The sequence below is a fragment of the Equus caballus genome, chromosome 27, assembly GCF_041296265.1.
Source record: "Equus caballus isolate H_3958 breed thoroughbred chromosome 27, TB-T2T, whole genome shotgun sequence".
NCBI lineage: Eukaryota > Metazoa > Chordata > Mammalia > Perissodactyla > Equidae > Equus > Equus caballus.
In genome coordinates this window covers 15,521,782-15,541,187 of record NC_091710.1, presented here as the reverse complement: position 1 = coordinate 15,541,187, position 19,406 = coordinate 15,521,782, and the positions used below count along the sequence as shown (strand labels likewise).

Here is a 19,406-nt window from a genome sequence, read left to right as displayed (position 1 = left end):
ACCACCTTACAGACGTACCAGAATCACATGCCAGAAACACCTGAATCACCTGCCTGACACACCGGAACCACCTGTTGGATATGCCGGAACGAGGTGCCAAATACACTGAAACCACCTGCCGAAATCACCAGAATCAGGTGCCAGACATGGCAGAAACAACTGCCAGACACGGCAGAAACACCTGCCAGACACGTCCAAATCACCTGTCAGATACACCAAAACCATGTGCAGGACATGCCAGAACCACCTGCTGGATACACCAGAAACAGGTCCAGCACAGGCCAGAACCAGGTGCCAGACAAGCCTGCTGCTGCTGCATGACTAGCCTCAACCATCTGCTAGACCACCCTGAACCACTTTACGGACATTCTGGAACCACATGCTGGGCAAGGTGGAACCAGCTGCCTGACATGCCAGAGCCACCTGCTGGACACTCTTGAATCACCTGCCAGACTTGCATGAAGCAACTGCTGGTCACACCAGAATCACCTGCCAGAAATGCCAGAAACAGGAGTCACACACGCTGGAACCAGGTGCTGGACACGACTGAACCAACTGCCGAACAAGCCTGAAGCACTTGCTGGACAGGACTGAAATACCTACTGGATATGCCGGAATGACCTTCAGGACACGTTGGGACCATGTGGTGGACATGCAGGAACCACCTACTGAAAAGCCAGGTGCTGGACACACTGGAATCGCCCACTGGACGTCCCAGAACCAAAGTCCAAACATTCTAGAAAGGCACACTGGACATGCCGGAATCAATGCTGGACACACCTGGACCGCCTGCCAGATACCACCAAAGCACCTCCTGGACAGTCCTGAATCAGATGCTGGACACACCCAAACCACCTTTTGGACACGTCAGAACCACGTTTCAGAAATGCCTGGACCACGGGATGGCCATGCCAGGACAATGTCCCAAATGCAACTGAACCTGCTGACAGACATGCCTGAACAACCTGCTGGACACACCTGAACTACCTGCTGGACATACCGGAACCATCCCCTGGAAACGCCTGAACCACCTGCCTGACATGCTGGAACCAACTGCTGGACACATCGGAACCACAACCCGGACACTCTGGAACCATGCACTGGAGATGCCAGAATCAGGTCTTGGACACGTTATAAGCCCCTGCCTGACACGCTGGAACTACCTGAATGACACGCCAGTACCCCTGGCAGGACATGCTGGAACCACCTGCCAGAAAAGACTGAAACACCTGCTGGATACGCCTGAAACACTTGATGATGGACAATCTGGAATCACATGCTGGGCACGCTGGAACGACATGTCAGATATGCCAGAACCAGGTGCTGGATGCGCTGAAACCACCTTCCGAACAGGCCTGAACCACCTACTGGACACACCTGAACCACCTGCCTGACACGCTGCAACCACCTACTTGACTCACTGGAACCACCTGCCAGACACGCCAAAATCACCTGCTGGACACGCAGGAACCACCACCCAAACATACCAAAACCACCACCCAACTTGATGGATTCAGATCCTGGACACGCCATAGCCACCTGCTGCATGTGGTGAAATTACCCTCTGGACATGTGGGAAGCAGCTGCCGGACACCCCAGAAGCACCCACCGGACACATCAGAACCAGCAAACAGACACGATGGAACCACCAGCCACACATGCTGGAACCAACTGCCAGACACACTGGAATCACCCACCAGACATGCCGGAAGCACCTTCCGAATGTAACAGAACCACTTCCCAGACACACCTGAACCACCTGCTAGACACACCGGAACCACCTGTTGGATATGCTGGAACCAGGGACCAGATACACTGAAACCACCTGCAGGATATGCCAGAACCAAGTGCTGGACACAGCGGAACCTGGTGCCCTAATGCCAGAACCGCCTGCTGGACACACCCAAAACACCTGCCAAACTAGCGTGAACCACCTGCTAGACATGCTGGAATCACCTGCCAGATACGCTAGAAAAAGTTGTTGCACACGCCATAACCAGGTGCAGGAGATGACTGAACCACCCACTGGACACGCTGGAGCCACCTGCCAGATATGCCAGAAACAGGTGACGCAAATGCTGGAACCAGGTGCTGGACACGACGGAACCAAGTGACGGACAAGCCTGAACCACCTGCTGGACACGCCATAACCACCTTCAGGATGCACCGGAACCATCTGGTGGACATGCCAGAACCACCTGCCAAGCATGCCGGAGCCAGGTGCCAGACACGCTGGATCTGCCTGCTATACAAACCAGAACCCCAGACCACACATACTCGAATGACGTGCCAGACATGCTGAACCACTGGCCGGAAACACCAGGACCACCTGTGGGACACCCCCAAAGCACCTCTTGGAGAGGACTGAATCAGATACCAGACACGCCCAAACCATCTTTCGGACATGTCAGAACCATGTTTCAGAAATGCCTGGACCACGGGACGGCCATGCCTGGACCATGTGCCAGATGCACCTGGACCAGCTGACAGACACGCCTGAACCACCTGCCAAACATGCCATAACCACCTGCTTGACTCACCAGAACCACCTGCCGAACACGACAGAACCACCTTCTGGACACGCCACAACCACTGCCAGATATGCTGCAACCCACTGCCAGAACGACTGATCCACCTGCTGGACAGCACTGATCCATCTGCAAAACATGGTGGAATCTCTGGTCTGACACCCCGGAACCACCTGCCAGACATGCTGGAACCAACTTTTGCATATGGGGGAACCAGGTGCCGGATACACTGAAACCACCTACCAAATGCACCAGAACCAGTTGCCAGACATGGAGGAAACACCTGCCGGCCACTTCCAAATCACCTGCTGAGTACACCAAAACCATCTGCCAGACACACCGGAACCACCTCTTAGACACACCGGCACCATCTGCCAGATACACCAGAAACAGGTCCAGGACAGGCCAGAACCAGGTGCCAGACAAGCCTGAAGCAGCTGCCATACTAGTCTGAACCACTGCTGGACCAGCCAGGACCACATTACAGACATTCCCAAATCACATGCTGGGCATGCTGGAACCAGGTGCCCAACACGCCAGAACCACCTGCTGGACACGCCTGAACCAACTGCCAGACTTGAGTGAAAAACCTGCTGGACATGCCAGAAATACCTGCCTGATATGCCAGAAACAGGTGTCGCACGCACAGAAACAAGGTGCTGGACACAACTGAAACACCTGCCGGACTCACTGGAGCCACCTGCCGGATATGCTAGAAACAGCTTTCTCACATGCCAGAAGCAGGTGCTGGACACGACTGAACCACCTGCCGGACTCACTGGAGCCACCTGCTGGATATGCTAGAAACAGCTTTCTCACATGCCAGAAGCAGGTGCTGGACACGACTGAACCACCTGCTGAACAAGACTGAACCACCTGCTGGACATGATTGAACCACCTGCCAGATATGCTATAACCACCTTCAGGATGAGCCAGAACCATCTGGTGGACTTGCCAGAACCACCTGCCAAACATGCCAGAACCAGGTGACGGACATGCCAGAACCACTGGCTGGACATGAGGAATTACAGGCCAGACATACTGGAAGGACACGCCGGACATGCTGGAACCACTTGCCAGACACACCCGGACCACTCACCAGACACCCCCAAAGCACCTCCCAGAAACGCCTGTACCACCTGCCTGAACCAACTGCTGGACACCACCACAAGGACACTCTGGAACCACCCACCGGAGATGGCAGAATCAGGTCCCAGCACACCAAAAGCACCTGCCAGACACGCTGGAACCACCTGCAGGAACTGCCAGAATCGGGTTGGTGGTTTCGGAGTGTGCAGGTGGTGGTTTCAGTGTGTCTGGCAGGTTTTTCCAGGACCTGGTTCTGGTGTATGAGGCAGGTGATTTCGGCGTGTCCGGCAGGTTGTTCCAGCATGTCAGGCAGGTGGTTCCGGCTTGTCCAGCAGGTGGGTCTCTCGTGTCTGGCACCTGGTTCTGGCATATCCGACAGGTGGTTTCATCATGTCCAGCACCTGGTTCCGCCGAATCTGACAAGTGGTTCTGGTGTGTCTGGAAGGTGGTTCCTTCGTATCCGGTGGGTGATTCCAGTGGTTCCAGAAGGTGGTTCCAGAGTGTCCGGCAGGTGCTTCCGGTGTGTCCAGGATCTGATTCTAGTGTCTCCAATGGGTGGTTGCAGATTGTCCGGGTGTTGTTTCCAACATTTCCGGCAGTTGGTTCCAACATATCAGGCAGGTGATTCAGGCGTTTCCAGTGGATGGTTCCGGTATGCCTGGCAGGTAGTTCTGGAGTGTCCAGCTGGTTGTTCAGGCATGTCTGTCAGCTGGTCCAGATGCATCCGGCACATGGTCCAGACATGGCCGTCCTGTGGTACAGGCATTTCTGAAACATGGTCCTGAAGTGTCCGAATGGTGGTTTGGGCATGTCCAGCAGCTGATTCAGGCCTCTCCAGGATGTGCTTTGGTGGTGTCCAGCAAGTGGTCCAGGTGTGTGCAGCAATTGGTTCCTGCATGTCCAGCATGTCCTTCCAGTATGTCTGGGCTGTGGTTCCGGGGTTTCCAGCAGGTGGTGCTGGCGTGTCTGGCACGTGGTTCCGGCATGTTAGTCAGGTGGTTCCGGCATGTTATTCAGGTGGTTCCAGCATGTCCACCAGATGGTTCCGGTGCATCCGGAAGGTGGTTGTGGTGTGTCCACCAGGTGGTTCAGGCGTGTCCAGTAGGTGGTTGAGGCCTGTACTGCAGGTGGTTCCAGCGTATCTGGCATGTGGTTCTGGAATGTCCGTCAAGTGGTTCAGGCATGTCCAGCAGGTGGCTCAGTCTTTTCTGGCAGGTGGTTCAGTTTTCTCTGGCAGGTGGTTATGGCATGTCTGGCCGATGGTACTGGCATGTCATTCAGGTGGTTCCGCCATGACAGGCAGGGGGTTCCTGTGTGTCTGGCATGAGTTTCTGGTATGTCAGGAAGGTGGTTCCGATGTGTCCGGTGGTTGATTCTAGCATGTCCAGCAGGTTGTTCTAGCATTTTATGGAAATTGGTTCTGGCATATCCAGGAACTCTTTCTGGCGTGTCTGGAAGGTGATTTCGGCATGTCCAGCAGTTTGTTCTGGCATGTTAGGCAGGTGGTTCCGGCTTGTCTGGCAGGTGTTTTTGTCGTGTCCGGCTCCTGGTTCTGACTTATTTGGCAGGTGGTTTCAGTGTATCTGGCACCTGGTTCTGGCATATCCAACAGGTGGTTCTGGTGTGTCCGGTATGTGGTTCTGGTACGTTTGGAAGATGGTTCTGGGGTGTCTGGTGGGTGCTTCTGCTGTGTCCGGAAGTTGGTTCGGTGTGTCTGGTTGGTGGTTCCAGCATGACTGAGTAGTGGTTCCAGTGTGTCCAGTGGGTGGTTCCAGGTGGTTCCGGCGTGTCTGGGGTGTGTTTCTGGCGGGTCTGGTGGGTGGTTCTGATATATCTGTGTGGTGGTTCCACTGTTTCTGGTGGGTGATTCTGGCATGTCTGGCTGGTTGTTCCGGCATATAAGGGGCCTGGTTCTAGGGTATCTGGCAGGTGATTTCAGCATATCCGGCAGGTGGTTCAGGTATGTCTGGAAGGTGGTTCCGGCGTGTCCGGCACCTGGTTCTGGCATACCTGACAGGTGGTTCTGGCGTGCTCGGCATGTGTTTCTGGAGTGTCTGTCAAGTGGTTCAGGGGTATCCGTCAGGTGGTTCAGTCTTGTCTGGCAGGTGGTTCAGTTTGGTCTGGCACGTGGTTCCAGCATGTCCGGCCAGTGGTACCAGTGTGTCATTCAGGTGGTTCCAACATGTCAGGCAGGGGGTTCCTGTTGTCTGGCATGAGTTTCCAGTATGTCCAGAAGGTGGTTCTGACGTGTCCAGTGGGTGCTTCTGGGGTGTCCGGTAGTTGGTTCCCCCATGTCTGGCAGGTGATTCCAGTGTGTCCAGCAGCTGGCTACGACATGTCCAGGACCTGATCCAGTCAAATTGGGGTGGTGGTTTCGGCGTATGTGACTGGTAGTTCCGATGTGACCGGCAGGTTTTTCCGGCCTCTCTGGTTGTCGGTTCTGGTGTAACCGGGACCTGGTTCTGGCATATCCGGCAGGTGATTTTGGTGTGTCCAGCAGGCAGTACTGGTGTGTCCAGCACCTGGCTCCGGCATGTTCGGCTGGTGCTTCTGGCGTGTCCACCAGATGGATCTGGTGTGTCCTGAAGTTGGTGATGGCGTGTCCTGCAAGTGGTTCAGTCACTTCCAGCAGGTGGTTGAGGCTTGTCCGGCAGGTGTTTCACTCGTGTTCAGCACCTGGTTCCGGGGTGTGCAACACATGTTTTTAGCATATCCAGCAAGTGGCTCCAGCATGTCTGGCAGGTGGTTCAGTCATGTCCGGCACCTTGTTTCAGCATGTGTGACACCTGTTTCTGGTGTATCTGGCAGGTGGTTCCCACGTGTCGGGCAGGTGGTTCAGGCGTGTTCAGCAGGTGGTTCTTACGTGTTGGGCAGCTGGTTACAGCGTGCCTGGCATGTGGTTCCAGAATGTCCGTAAAGTGGTTCAGGATGGTCCAGCAGGTGGTTCAGGCTCATCCAGGAGGTGGTTCAGGCTAGTCCAGCAGCTGCTTCGGGCTTATCTGGCACCTGGTTCCACCCTAGCTGTACCTGTTTCTGGCGTATCTGGCAGATCGTTCTGGCGTGTCCGGGAGGTGCTTTTGGTGTGACCAGCACATGGTTTTGGCATATCTGACAGGTGATTTGGACATGTCTGGCAGTTGGTTCCGCCATGTCTGGCACCTGGTTCTGGGGAATTTGGCAGGTGGTTTCAGTGTATGCAGCACCTGGTTCTGGCATATCCAACAGGTGTCCAGTAGGTGGTTCCAGGGAGTCAAGCAGGTGGTTGAAGCATGTCAGTCAGGTGGTTCAGGCATGTCCAGCAGGTGGTTCAGGCCTGTCCTGAAGGTGGTTTCGGCACCTCCGGAACCTGCTTCTGGCATATCGGACATGTGGTTCCGGCATGCTTGGAATGCGGTTCTGGAGTGTCTGTCAAGTGGTTCAGGTGTATCCAGCAGGTGGTTCAGTCTTGTCTGGCAGGTGTTTCAGTTTTGTCTTGCAGCTGGTTTTGGCATGTCCGACCAGTGGTACTGACATGTCATTAAGGTGGTTCCAGCTTGTCAGGCAGGGGTTCCTGTTGTCTGGCATGAGTTTCCAGTATGTCCAGAAGGTGGTTCTGACATGTGCGGTGGGTGCTTCCGGGGTGTCCAGCAGTTGGTTCCAGCATGCCCAGCAGTTGATTCCAGCGTGTCTGACATGTGGCTACAACATGTCCAGGACATGATCTCGTCATTTCACTTTCGTGGTTTTGGCCAGTCTGAGGGGTGGTTCCGGCGTGTCCGGCAGATTTTTCTGGCTTGCCTGGAAGTTGGTTCTGGCATATCTGGCAGGTGATTTCAGTGTGTCTGGCAGGCAGATATGGCGTGTCAAGCACCTGGCTCTGGCATGTTCGGCTGGTGCTTCCGGCATGTTCACTTGATGGTTCTGGCGTTTCCTGAAGGTGATGACAGCGTGTCCGGCAAGTGGGTCCCTTGTGTCTAGCAGGTGGTTGAAGCTTGTCCAGCAGGTGGTTCAGGTGTGTCCAGCACCTGGTTCCAGCATGTGCAACAGCTGTTTTTGGCATATCCGGCAGGTGGCTCCAACGTGTCTGGCAGGTGGTTCAGTCATGTTGGGAACCTGGTTTCAGCATGTGCGACACCTGTGTCTGGTGTATCTGGCAGGTGGTTCTGGCATGTCCGGCACCTGGTTCTGGTGTATCCGGCAGGTGGTTTCACAGTGACCGGTTCAGGTGTGCTCAGCAGTTGGTTCTGGCGTGTCAGTCACTCGGTTTTAGCGTGCTGGGCATGTGGTTCTGGAATGTCCATAAAGTGATTCAGGCTGGTCCAGCAAGTGGTTCAGGCTAGTCTGGAAGGGGCTTCACGCTTGTCTGGCACCTGGTTCCGTCCTGTGGTTTTCCTGTTCTGGAGTATCCAGCAGATGTGTCCACGAGGTGGTTCCAGCATGTGTGGCACATAGTTTTGGCGTATCTGACAGGTGATTTGGACATGTCTGGCAGGTGTTTCCACCATGTCCGGGACCTGATTCTGGCATATTTGGCAGGTGGTTTCAGCGTATCCAGCAGATGTTTCTGGCATATCCAACAGGTGGTTCCGGTGTGTCTAGCAGCGGCCCAAGATGTGTACAGGATAGTGGCAAAGAGTGTGGGCTTTGACTTGGGTTTTAATCTCTACCCTGCCACTGTTTTAAATCCAAAGGTTGAAGGCCATATATGGCCTTGGGCAAGAGACGTAATCCTTCACAAACCTCAGTTTGATAACAGTCTCTTCTCCATGGAGTTTTAAGATAAATTATATTACAGTACCTGGCAAATAGTAGATTTTCAATAAATGGTACTTTAAAATACTAATAATGACAACAACAATAATAACAATATCCTTGGATCTACCATTAGAAATTATGAGCATTTTTAGTTAAAGTATTGAGACATCAAGAGCAAGAGGTATTGGTATAAAAAATTAGTAAGAATGACAAAATTTAACATTAGTTGGCCACAAGTATAAACTGTGGAGTCTTTCTAGAAAACAAATATAGAGATGTTTCCCAATCAGTCTTACATGTTTAGAGGATGAATAGGCTCTCACTTAATCCGGAACACAGTCAGCCATTGCTTTGGATCAGCATTTTCCCCCTTAAGTGTCCATTTGGAGACTTAAAGAAAGTAGAACTCACTCAAACTTTTCTTTTCTCATCCACTTATTGCTGCTTTCTTCCAGCAATAATTAAAAGCTGTTGATGATTCTTCCCTCAGAAACTGTCTGAGAAAACATAGCAGAAATACAATAAATATGTTAATTGGCATTTTTATTATGTAGATGTTTTATATAAGGTGACAAATATTTTTCTTTTATGCTGCTTTAGAACTCATAAAATATGATTAAAAACACTGTTAAAAAATCTCTGTAAAATTTAAACACACATCTCCAAAATCATCTCTGAAAATGTATAAATACAGAGTTGACAGACTGCAATTATTTACAAGTCACACACACATACTGACAAAGCCTGGGAGGAGCTGGGTGATCTGACAAGATCGCGTGACCCTTTCTTGTGTTTTAATTTCCACCAGCATTGTAATAATGGTTTTTATACAAAAAAATCGTTTAAAAATTCCTGCAAATAGCTCAATCTAATTATGTCCCTGATGATCTAATTAAATGTTAAATTTTCAGTTATTAAAAACCCACATCATTCTTTAAAAGAAAATGTTTTAATTAATTGCTGTATATGTTTTATGTTTTACATATGCTATATATTACAAATTAATCACTCTCTTCGTATTAGCTATTTAAGCTATTTCTAATTTTCCTATTATACATAATCCTTCAATTAACATCTTTTAAAAGGTCAACTTTTGTTCAACTTCTCTTTTATGTCTCAACATTAGATTTTTATTTCCTTGGTCTTTACAATGGAAGACAGGAATGGCACTCTTAAAAACTGAAAGAAGTAAAGATGCCTGTCAAACAATGCAAAATTTATACATTTCCACCCCTTTCTGTCCTTCCCCACCACTGCCATCTCCACATAAGTGTGATCCCTTTCAGTGTGTCCAAGTTTCTGATAATTTCTTAGGATACAATCTGAGACAGGGCAGTTACTGAGTAAATTAGAAATTATAGAAACATTAAAGGAAATTATTGGTGGCAAAATAGAAAAATTCAAATCCTATATATATGGAAATAAGAAACATTTACATCAAAGAAAACAAAGATAAAAAGAAAGTCAATGGAATGGGGTAATGCTTGCCATTAGTATGTCAGAGGGAAGTCTGGTATCTAAAATATAGAGAACTGCTGATAAATATTTTTGGACAGTAACTAGGATCTAGTGGATGAATAAATATTGGCAGAGGAGAAAAACGAGAGCTGGAGGGAAAGGAACTTGCCCACCTTCTGAAGGAAAGTAGACTGTGAAGAGCGTGCTGAGTCTGTGTGCTTGATTGTGCCGTCTTGCACTCTCTCTTATTCAGGGTGATGAGTATTTTGTACACGAAGTTTAGATCTCATGAGTAAACATAAAGTGTGATGTGCACTGATAGAGAATAGATGCAGGAAATGGGATGGAATGGAGCAGGGTGCTGGAATATGTATATACAGTGTGATGTGCACTGATAGAGAATAGATGCAGGAAATGGGATGGAATGGAGCAGGGTGCTGGAATATGTATATACAGTGTGATGTGCACTGATAGAGAATATATACGGGAAATGGGATGGAATGGAGCAGGGTGCTGGAATATATCTTTAAAGTGGTTTTACTGTACCAGAGGACATGATTGTGTTTGCGACTCTGATAAAGAAATATTTTGAATGATTTCTTCTTTTGAAAGACAGCGTGCTCATTACCATTGCCTTGTCACTCTTGCTAATTTTTGTTGGTGTTTCCTTCTAGTCATTTCCCAAGTATTCCCGAGAAATGAAAAATCCACTTTGTGCCGGATTTTTTTTGCATCGCCTGCTGCATCTGACAGGCGAGCTCCGCGTGGAGATGGGGGCGAGGTGGGTGGGGTCGTGTGCAAACAGCAGGACGGGGGCCTCTCTGCAGGGTCGACAGCTGTCAATGCTGCCCAGGGACATGATGCCCCAGGGTCACATGGCCTGGGAATAAATACTGAGCCCCTGGAGAAAGGAAAATGGACAGGAAGCGGCTCAGGTTAATAGACCGACTTATAAAAATCAGATGCATCGAACGCCACAAGTGTCCACAGCTGCATAAATGGAGGAACAGCACACAGTCCGTTGTGGAGGGAATATTACGCAGCCGTGAAAAGGAAGGAGATTTTTGACATGGGCTCCTTTTCATGCCTGCATAATATTCCACTGCACAGATGGACCCTATTTTGCCCATTCGTTTTTGGTCTCATTTATTCCTCCTGCAAACAGCAGCTAGATCACCGTCCCAGGATGCAGGCATCTGTTTTTGTGCTTTCGGCACCGAGGATGGAGTGTCGGTTTTTGCACGGGGAAGGAGACAAGCAAATGTGGGGACCAACTGGGCCCTTTTGATGGTGGTTTTGAGGTTGGGAGGCAATGCTGTCTGGGAGTCGGTTTGTGATGGGTGATTTGGGTCAGTCACGTCCTGCGCTTCTGAAGGACGGTGGTCGGACCTCAGAGGTGGAAGGAGGCAGTGCCCACCATGCCCTGTGACCTCCCCACCACCAGGCTCATCAAAGGGGGAAGCGGCCTCTGACTCAAGACCCGAGTCATCCTTTGAATCAGAGATCAGTTTTTTCTGAGGAAGAGTGGCCCTGAACTCACATCCATGCCCGTTTTCCTGCATTTTGCATGCAAGATGCTGCCTCACATGGTTTGATGAGCAGAAGAGGCTGGAGGGACCCGACCCCATGACCCTTCACCCCAACCAGCTCCGAGTCCCTCCCAGAGCACCCCCCGCCCCCGCCTGCCTGGGTCAGTGTGCAAATGAGCCTCACCTGCTGCGTGGCCCGTGAGGCCCTTTGATGTGTGGCCGACACCGCGGGACGCTGCCCGGGAAACGACTCAGGAAACGGCAGGCGGCTTAATTGAGGTGAACATGAAAGCCACTGCTGTGTTAATTGGGGCTGCTTGGCCCCCAACCGAGTCAGGACTCACATCTTTCACTCAGCAAGCTGGGCATTAATCACCCCCGGACACAGAGCGCTCAGCCGGGGAGCCCTGGGGGGGGGCCGGGTGTCATCGGCCTAGATATAAAGGAATGGGGCGCGAGCCGAGGGCGTCTGCGTATCAGATGCCAGAGGGAAGATGGGGTTTAGGGGAATCGTTAGTGGGGGGCAGTTGCCTCCGGTCCCCCCACCCAGGTCGTCGGCCTGCCCTGTCAGGGCTGCCTGGGCCGCTCAGGGGCTGGGAGTCAGGCTGAGGGGTGGCCAAGTCTGCAAAGCGGGATTGGATGGGTGAGGCAGAGTGCAGGTCTGGAGAGTTCCAGGTGAAGGGCCGTTCAGGGGCTTGAACCCCAGGGATCCGTCCTACCCCATCCTGGAGCCCAGAGTCTGAGGTCAAGGGTTGCAGGGCTGTGCTCCCTCCGGAGGCTCCACGGGAGGGTCCCTCCAGCCTCTTCCAGTGTCTGGGGCTCCAGGGTCCCTGGGCTGGTGGCCGCCTCCCTCCCGTCTCTGCCTCCGTCCTCACGGGGCTGCTCCTCTGCATCTGTGCCTCCTCTTCTCATAAGGACCCCAGTCCCGTTGCATCAGGACCTCATTTCACCTCCTTAAAGAGCCATCTCCAAATCCTGACATGTGCCAAGGTCCTGTGGTCAGCGCTCCTGCCCTGTTCCAGCCTGCAGTGCCTGGTCCACTGGGATGGGGAGGAGATGTCCTAGTTAGGTGTCTCAGGGGAGCTGATGAAAATTCATTTCAAGGGCATTGTGGTTTAGAGCGAGTCCCATGAGCAACAGACATTTTCAATATCTCATAGTAGCAATAACTTACTTTGGTTTACCACTTTCAAAGGGGAAATCTGCCTGTCTTTCTTCCTTTCCCCAGATATTATCCAGCTTTGTAATGCAAACAATGGCTCCCCTGTTGTTCTCACTGAAGCGCGGGTTACAGTGGAAGGCGACATCATGCCCTCTCTTGAAATCTCAAGCAAGCCTGTTTTAAACCAAAGACCAGAGTTAGTAAAATGATTCAAGCTGTGCATTTGTATCAAGTGAAGAACATGCAATTTTCTAAAGAGCAAATCATTGTATAAATACCTGACAATTTTCTAAACAGAAATCACACTGACGGTACACTGGGCCAAGGACTGGATGTAATACATGAGCATCTGACAGGAAGCAAGACAACGTGCTGAGTTTTTTGCCTCGTTGTCTTGGTCATGTCATTCTAGTCAGCTGTCATTCCCCCTTTACCACCTCTACCCATGAAAGGTCTTCAAGGTTTTCTCACAGAGGTTTTCGGGTCACTTTGAGGGCACTTTATGCTTACTTTGCAGAGAATAACGGTTACCTCCTTCCTGCCCTGCCAGCCTGCTTTTAATCCCTATTAATGGCAAATAAGAGCTTTCAAATACTCGGCTTCCTCATAGTTAACCAAAAGCCAAGTCCTGACACAGCAAGAGCTAGACAACATCGTTAAAGTTCAGTATTCCGATGCTAAGTTGTAAAGTCGTGACAATAAATGTGGTAAACATTCCATGATGTCAAGTGGAACTAATGAAAGTGCTGCTTGGCTTTTTTTTTTTATTCAAAGATTTTATTTTTTCCTTTTTCTCCCCAAAGCCCCCCGGTACATAGCTGTATACTCTTAGCCGTGGGTCCCTCCAGTTGTGGCATGTGGGACACTGCCCCAGCATGGCTCGATGAGCAGTGCCATGTCCGCGCCCAGAACTCGCTCCAACGAAACACTGGGCCGCATGCAGCAGAGCGCCAGAACCTAACCCCTCGGCCACGGGGCCAACCCCACGAAAGTGCTGCTTGGCTTTTTGACCCCAGTTCCTGCACTTGGATGTCAAGGCAAACACAAGTCCTGGCTGTCGAATCACTAACTCTTTCCCTCAGTGTCTCAGCGAACCCCATAGAGCACTGACAGAATCAGCATGTGCTCTGGTTTTAAAGCAACGTCTGCACTCTAGACCTTTTAACAATGATTCTCTGTATGTTTTGATTCACCCAGTAATGAACACATACATCACACTGTGTCTTCCAATGATTAAATTCACAGGGAAAAGACCAAGATAGCCAATGGCAATAGAATTTGTATTTGACTGAAAATCCAATGCCTATATTTCCTCTGCAGTGAAAAGCAAGATACTGTCATCTCTACTGCCTTCAGTGTTCTTTTTTTCTTGTAATTCCTCACATAGAATTTGCAGGACCAAGCAATAATTTTTTCAGTTTAGACCACCTTAACCACTTCAACCAGAATTAGTTCTGAGTGGCCGCAGTGTCAGTCTGCATCTCTAGTGTTCCTGGAGCTAAAGTTTCCAGTGCAATAACCCTAAATAAAGCAAAGATATCTATATCAGTGTGGTCCTGCATGAGATGGGTCATACAGGGAGGAGAGCAGATATTAACAAATCATGAGTGCTGTGTGCACAGGGTAAGGTGTGCTGGGTCCTACCTTATGTTGGGAGGAAAGATGGACGAGGACATAGGCAGAGGGTATATATGTTTTGTACTTTGCTGTGAGGCAAGCTTTATTGTGAAGGGAAGAACTGTGCCATCAGAAGCTGTACAGGCTGTGTGGAAGTAGCAGTTGGCTTAGGGTGGTGACCTTCATGCGGAACCAGAGGAAGCTGGCTGGAGGTTGGAGTGAGTGGGCCATTTGGATGTAAAATGATCAGATCAGAGCTGAGTCTATCTCCTGCTAACAGAGGAGGTGGCTCCCTTTGACTCACCAGGAAAAAGGTGACAGACACTCATGGAGTCTGTTTGCAAATTATTGAATAAACCTGTGTGCACAGCTTGACTTTGTGCCTTTTGTGTCCTGGTCATAAGACCCAGAAACACAGATGAATTAATGGCTGCAGTAGCTTTAGTGGTACCACTGACCTCAGGGACGGGCGTACTGGACAGCTTCAGGATATCCTTAGCCTTCTTGTTTTACACGTAGGTATAACCAGTGGTGATCACCAGGCCCAGGCATCCCAGGGCAGCCATGGATCAGCACGGATTTACCTGTTAGCTCCAATCTTACCCCATCCTAGCTCACCTCAGTCAAACCAGTTCCAATGGCAAAGGTTGATTTATTTTGAGGAAGTCTTGTAACTTGAGGGATCTGTTCAAGTCTTCTAAGTATATAGAGTCTGCTCAGAAAACTGGGGTTCTCCATCCTTCCACTTGTCAGCTGTAGACCAGGCTAACACCATAGGAATCTGTGACCCTGCTGTTGCCCCCACTATGAAGATAGAAATGGCAGCTGAGCTCGCAAGGTCCGAGACTGCACTGTGACCTGCACAACTGCGGGGAGGTTTGTACGCACATCAGGACAGAGTGGCATCACTTTCAAGCGCTCAGACCAACTCGGAACAATGTCCAGTGGGGTCTTTTTGTTTTCACACCTTGTTTTTGATGGGCATGTAGACATAATGTGCATGCTTGGTTTTTTACACAATGTATGGCTCAGAGGTGGAGAGACAGCCAGGCATCACATTACAAAAGCTCCATGTTTCCTTGAGCTCTAAGGCTTTCACTGCCAGGAAACACCAACAGAATGGGTTTCCTGCTCTTCCTCTTTGTCCTCAGAAAGTAGGACTCTGTTTTATTCTTGATTCTTCTGGTTTAAGATTCAGTGAGGGAAACGTTGTCCCCGTATTGGGAATACATATTGATTTATAGGATAATCCCGTACTGTGGTATAGCCAAGATTCTAAATGTGTAGTTTTAAAAATTCTAAACCAATCAGCAAATACGACAGACTTGCTAATCTTGCTGTTCACCTGTTTGCATTGCGCTTCACTGTGCCCAGAATTGTTATCAGCATGCAAGGTGTGACTCCTCCAGGCAAAGGCAGGTCACAAAGCACAGTCTGGGAATAAAAAAATATACATGTGTTAAATATTCCATTTGCACTTTTGGTATCCTCTTAATATGTTGCCTCTATGAATCATTACTGTGTTGTTTTGGTAGCAAATTTTCATTATTTAAAAAAAAATTTAATTTATGTTTTTATTTTTTATCATTTTAGTTGCAGTAACATTGGATTATAACATTATATAGCTTTCAGATGTACATCGTGATATATTTCAAATTCTGTGTAGACTGCATCATGTTCAACGCACAAAAATGAATTATAGTCCACCCCCTCACATGTGAACCTAATCACCCCTTTTGCCCTGCTCCAGCCCCGATTCCCCTCTGGGAACCACCAATCCAATCTCTGTTGCTAGGTATTTGTTTGTCGTTATTTTTATCTTCTGAGTGAGATCATACGGTATTTGACTTTCTCCCTCCGACTAATTTCACTCAGCATAATACCCTCAAGGACCACCCATGTTGTCACAAATAGCCGGATTTCATCATTTCTTATGGCTGAGTAGTATTCCATTGTGTATACATACCACATCTTCTTTATCCATTTGTCCCTTGATGGGCACCTAGGTTGCTTCCATGTCTTGGCTATTGTGTATTATGCTGCAATGAACATAGCAGTGCATGTATCTTTATGCCGTTGTGCTTTCAAGTTCTTTGGATAAATACCCAGCAGTGGGATAGTTGGATCATATGGTAGATCTATGCTTAATTTTTGCAGGAGGCAGAGGAAATTCCAGGCCTCAAATGCAAGGGAAATGCATGCATTTCCCACACCAAGGGCCCCCCAACCTGTGCAGGGCTGGCTGCATCCCCAGATCCCTCCCCACGTTCCCTGCTTCTGGAGGACTCTTCCAAGAGAATGGGGGCCATGAACAGCAGCCAAAGCCTGATCAAGTCAGCGGGGACTGAAGGACAGTCTGGCAGCAGAAAAGCCATGCTGGCTTCCAGGAGATGGGCTGGGTGGGTGATGGGAGGAAGCCTGGTCTCTAGGGAAAGTTGCTTCTCTTCTCCAAAGCAGGTATGTGGAAAGTAAGATGCCTCACAGGCCAGGCCAGGGCCACATGGCACTGCTACCGCTCCGCACACTGTCACCACTGTGGCGGAGAGGGATGCTGGAGCTCATGCCCACAGAGACCCTGAGTGCCTGTGCACAAGGAAGGAGTGGAGGCACCAGGTTTTCTATGTCCCGGTGTGGCCAGGACAGCGGCACTGCTCAGGGATGTCAATGCTATAATGAAGTCTGTGCTATTTATCTGGCTACTCAGAAAGGGTTTTCAAAGCAAGAGGAAAGAGGAAATAGGGTAGGAAGGCAGGCCCGGGCCAAGCGGCCTCCGTCACCTCCATGGAACCTCTCTGGAAGGGGTTTCATCGACAGCCTTTCTTTCTACTTCCTGGGCACAGAAACTGAGCAGGAACCCAATGAGAAGGAGGGTTCTGGCCTGGAATGGGGTGTAGCAGCTCCCCATTGGTTTGATCTGAAACTCCCAGGCCATGGAGACAGAGGCCAGGTATGGGGTCTTGGGTTCTTGCCTTTACGGGGGCCCCAAAGGCTTTAGGCTTCCCCCTCAGCTTCCTCTGGTGCACTAGAATGACTCTGGCATCAGGCTGAGGAAGGGAGGCTTTCTCAGAGATCAGCAGCTCTCCTCTGGAAAGGCCCCACCTCACCCCATGAGACTGACTCACAGCAGCGTGGCCCTGATGAAAGTTGACAGCTTCCAGAAACCAGCAGCCTCAAGGTGATGCTCTGAGGAGCAAGGGGCAAAGGAAAAGAGACTCTGCCTGGTTGGCTTCTGCTGGGGCTTGGGAGGGGTTGAGTGGACGAGGCTGGGACCCCAGACCGCCCGGACTCTAACAGACCCTCAGGGAAGTGGGGGCTCTTCCCACCCTGTGATCACATGGCTCCTGCTACCAACAGAAAAGGTGAAGCTTGGCCAAGGCCAGCATTATTTGGGGGAGGGGACGTCACAGGAGAGGGAACGGCTAGGGAGCAGGAGCACCATCAAATTCCCTGGTCTGGGCCGAGCGTGTCTCCTGCACGTGCAGTTGCCTTATTTGGAGGCAGGAGGTCTGCTACGGCACTATTTCCAAGGTATTACTATGGAAACGCAGCGTAACCCTGAACGCTGTTATTCTGCCTGGGAGTTTTTTCTCTCAAACCAGCCAGCTTTGGGGGATTTGCATGTGTGTCTGCTGTTCCCCAGCAGGAAGCTGTTCAGTCTCCAGGAACAACTCCCATTTGATTTTGCCAGGGACACTACCTTCCAGAGGATGCTAGCCTAGGACTCCTTGGGGAGGGTAGACAGAGGGCAGACAATGACCATCAGCTGAGAGCAGGCCCAGAGCTGCACTCTACTAGTAGGAGGGTTTGTGCAGCAGCCCAGGGCAGGCAAATCCAGGGGAGACCCGGGGGGCATAGAGGAGAAGGGGGACCCAGTTCCACCCAGGCTGATCTCTGCCACTCAGTGAAGGAGAGAGCACCAGGAAGGACTGCTGAACCCTGGGGGTAGCCATGTTCTGCTATGCCTGGACCTCTGCCAGGCTCTGGGCCTTGCAAGATGCCCAAGGGACCCCCAATCTCCACTCTGCTCGTTCTCAGGGTTACTGTGAGGCTCGATCAGGCAAGAACACTTGGTAACAGTGAAGCCTGAGCGCAGAGGAAAGGAATAACATTTACTGAGCACCCACACTGGGCCCAAGACCTCCTTTCAAGCTCACAAATAATCCTATAACCGGATCAAAACAAGCCCATTTTGCAAATCAGTTCACTGAGGCTCAGAACCTTTCCTGGTGCCCTGAGCCCCTGGACACTGGCTGGGGAAGAGAAGGAAGAGGAGAGGGGTCTTTGGGGAAGGACTGGACCTGGTGGGACCACCCCAGCCACCTCCCACTCTGGTCACATGGGAGTCAGAGCAGGGGCACAAAAATCAAGACCAGCACCAATTTTTTCCATTTATGGTCAAGGCCCCAGAGCAAGAGTGGGGTCCCCGAATTGCCCTTCACTTGGCTCCCCTTTCTCAGCCTGCTCTCTGCAAGAGCATCTCTGTGTAGAAAGTGGAACCGAGCTGAGTCCTTCCTTGGACTGTGGCGCATGAGGAGTGTGTGCAGCCAGCAACCCCTCCTGGCATGCTCTTTGCCTCCCAGCAGCTGGAAGGACAGCCAGGAGAAGAGACACACGCTCTGCTACTGGTTCTCAGCACCTGCCCCCTGGCTGGAAGCCTCCTGGGGCAGCCCCAGACCACACAAGCAGGCCACCCTGTCCCTGTAGTGGGTCCTGCCCTGTGGCTTGAAGAGGAGCATGCAGATTGTAGCCCACAGACCACTGGAAGGGTGGAGACAACGTGCAGGGCTGGTGACCACCTCAGCCCTGACCTGACTCCTTCCCTCACCCCTAATTTTAGGCTGGGTCCTGAAGCCCTTGAATCTTCTGGGGTACTCTCGCTTTGCCCCAGCTCCTCATCTCTGAAACCACAAAGTGGACACCAACTGGCAAACCCACTGCCTACCTGTGGCGTGGGTGGCTCGACTTTCTGCTTCTTCTTCTGGTTCTGTTTGTTGGTCCTGGGATAGAACATGAGCATCTCCAGCCACCTGGGGAGAGAAGAGAGGACCGAATCAGACACCTGCTCTCAGGAACTAGGACCATTTCTTTTTGGGTGGTCCAGGCACCAGGCTCAACACTTCCGGACTGGAGGCACCCACCCAGTGGCCAGGCCTTTGGACACCCAAGCAGGGCAGAGCACTGCCCAGATTAGAGCCTGCCACTGCTGGGGCAGGAAGCGCCAGCAGCACAGCCTAGGACAAGCACTGTGCCAGGGTGGAAATTTTCACTCTCTTGATTGTGCTGATGTTT

At 50.8% G+C, this 19,406-nt stretch overlaps 1 protein-coding gene across 1 annotated transcript in view; it reads right to left on the bottom strand.

Moving 5' to 3' along the window:
• Nucleotides 1-8,456: 8,456 nt before the first annotated feature.
• LOC138921115 (rho GTPase-activating protein 20-like) overlaps nucleotides 8,457-19,406 on the bottom strand; it is a 49,187-nt gene continuing 38,237 nt past the window's right edge. The window contains exons 18-21 of the mRNA XM_070253496.1: nucleotides 19,060-19,144; nucleotides 15,463-15,551; nucleotides 12,513-12,674; nucleotides 8,457-8,848 (exon numbers count right to left, since the gene is read on the bottom strand). The gene's annotated coding sequence lies outside the window, so the exon portion shown is untranslated. The remainder of the gene's footprint in view (nucleotides 8,849-12,512; nucleotides 12,675-15,462; nucleotides 15,552-19,059; nucleotides 19,145-19,406) is intronic.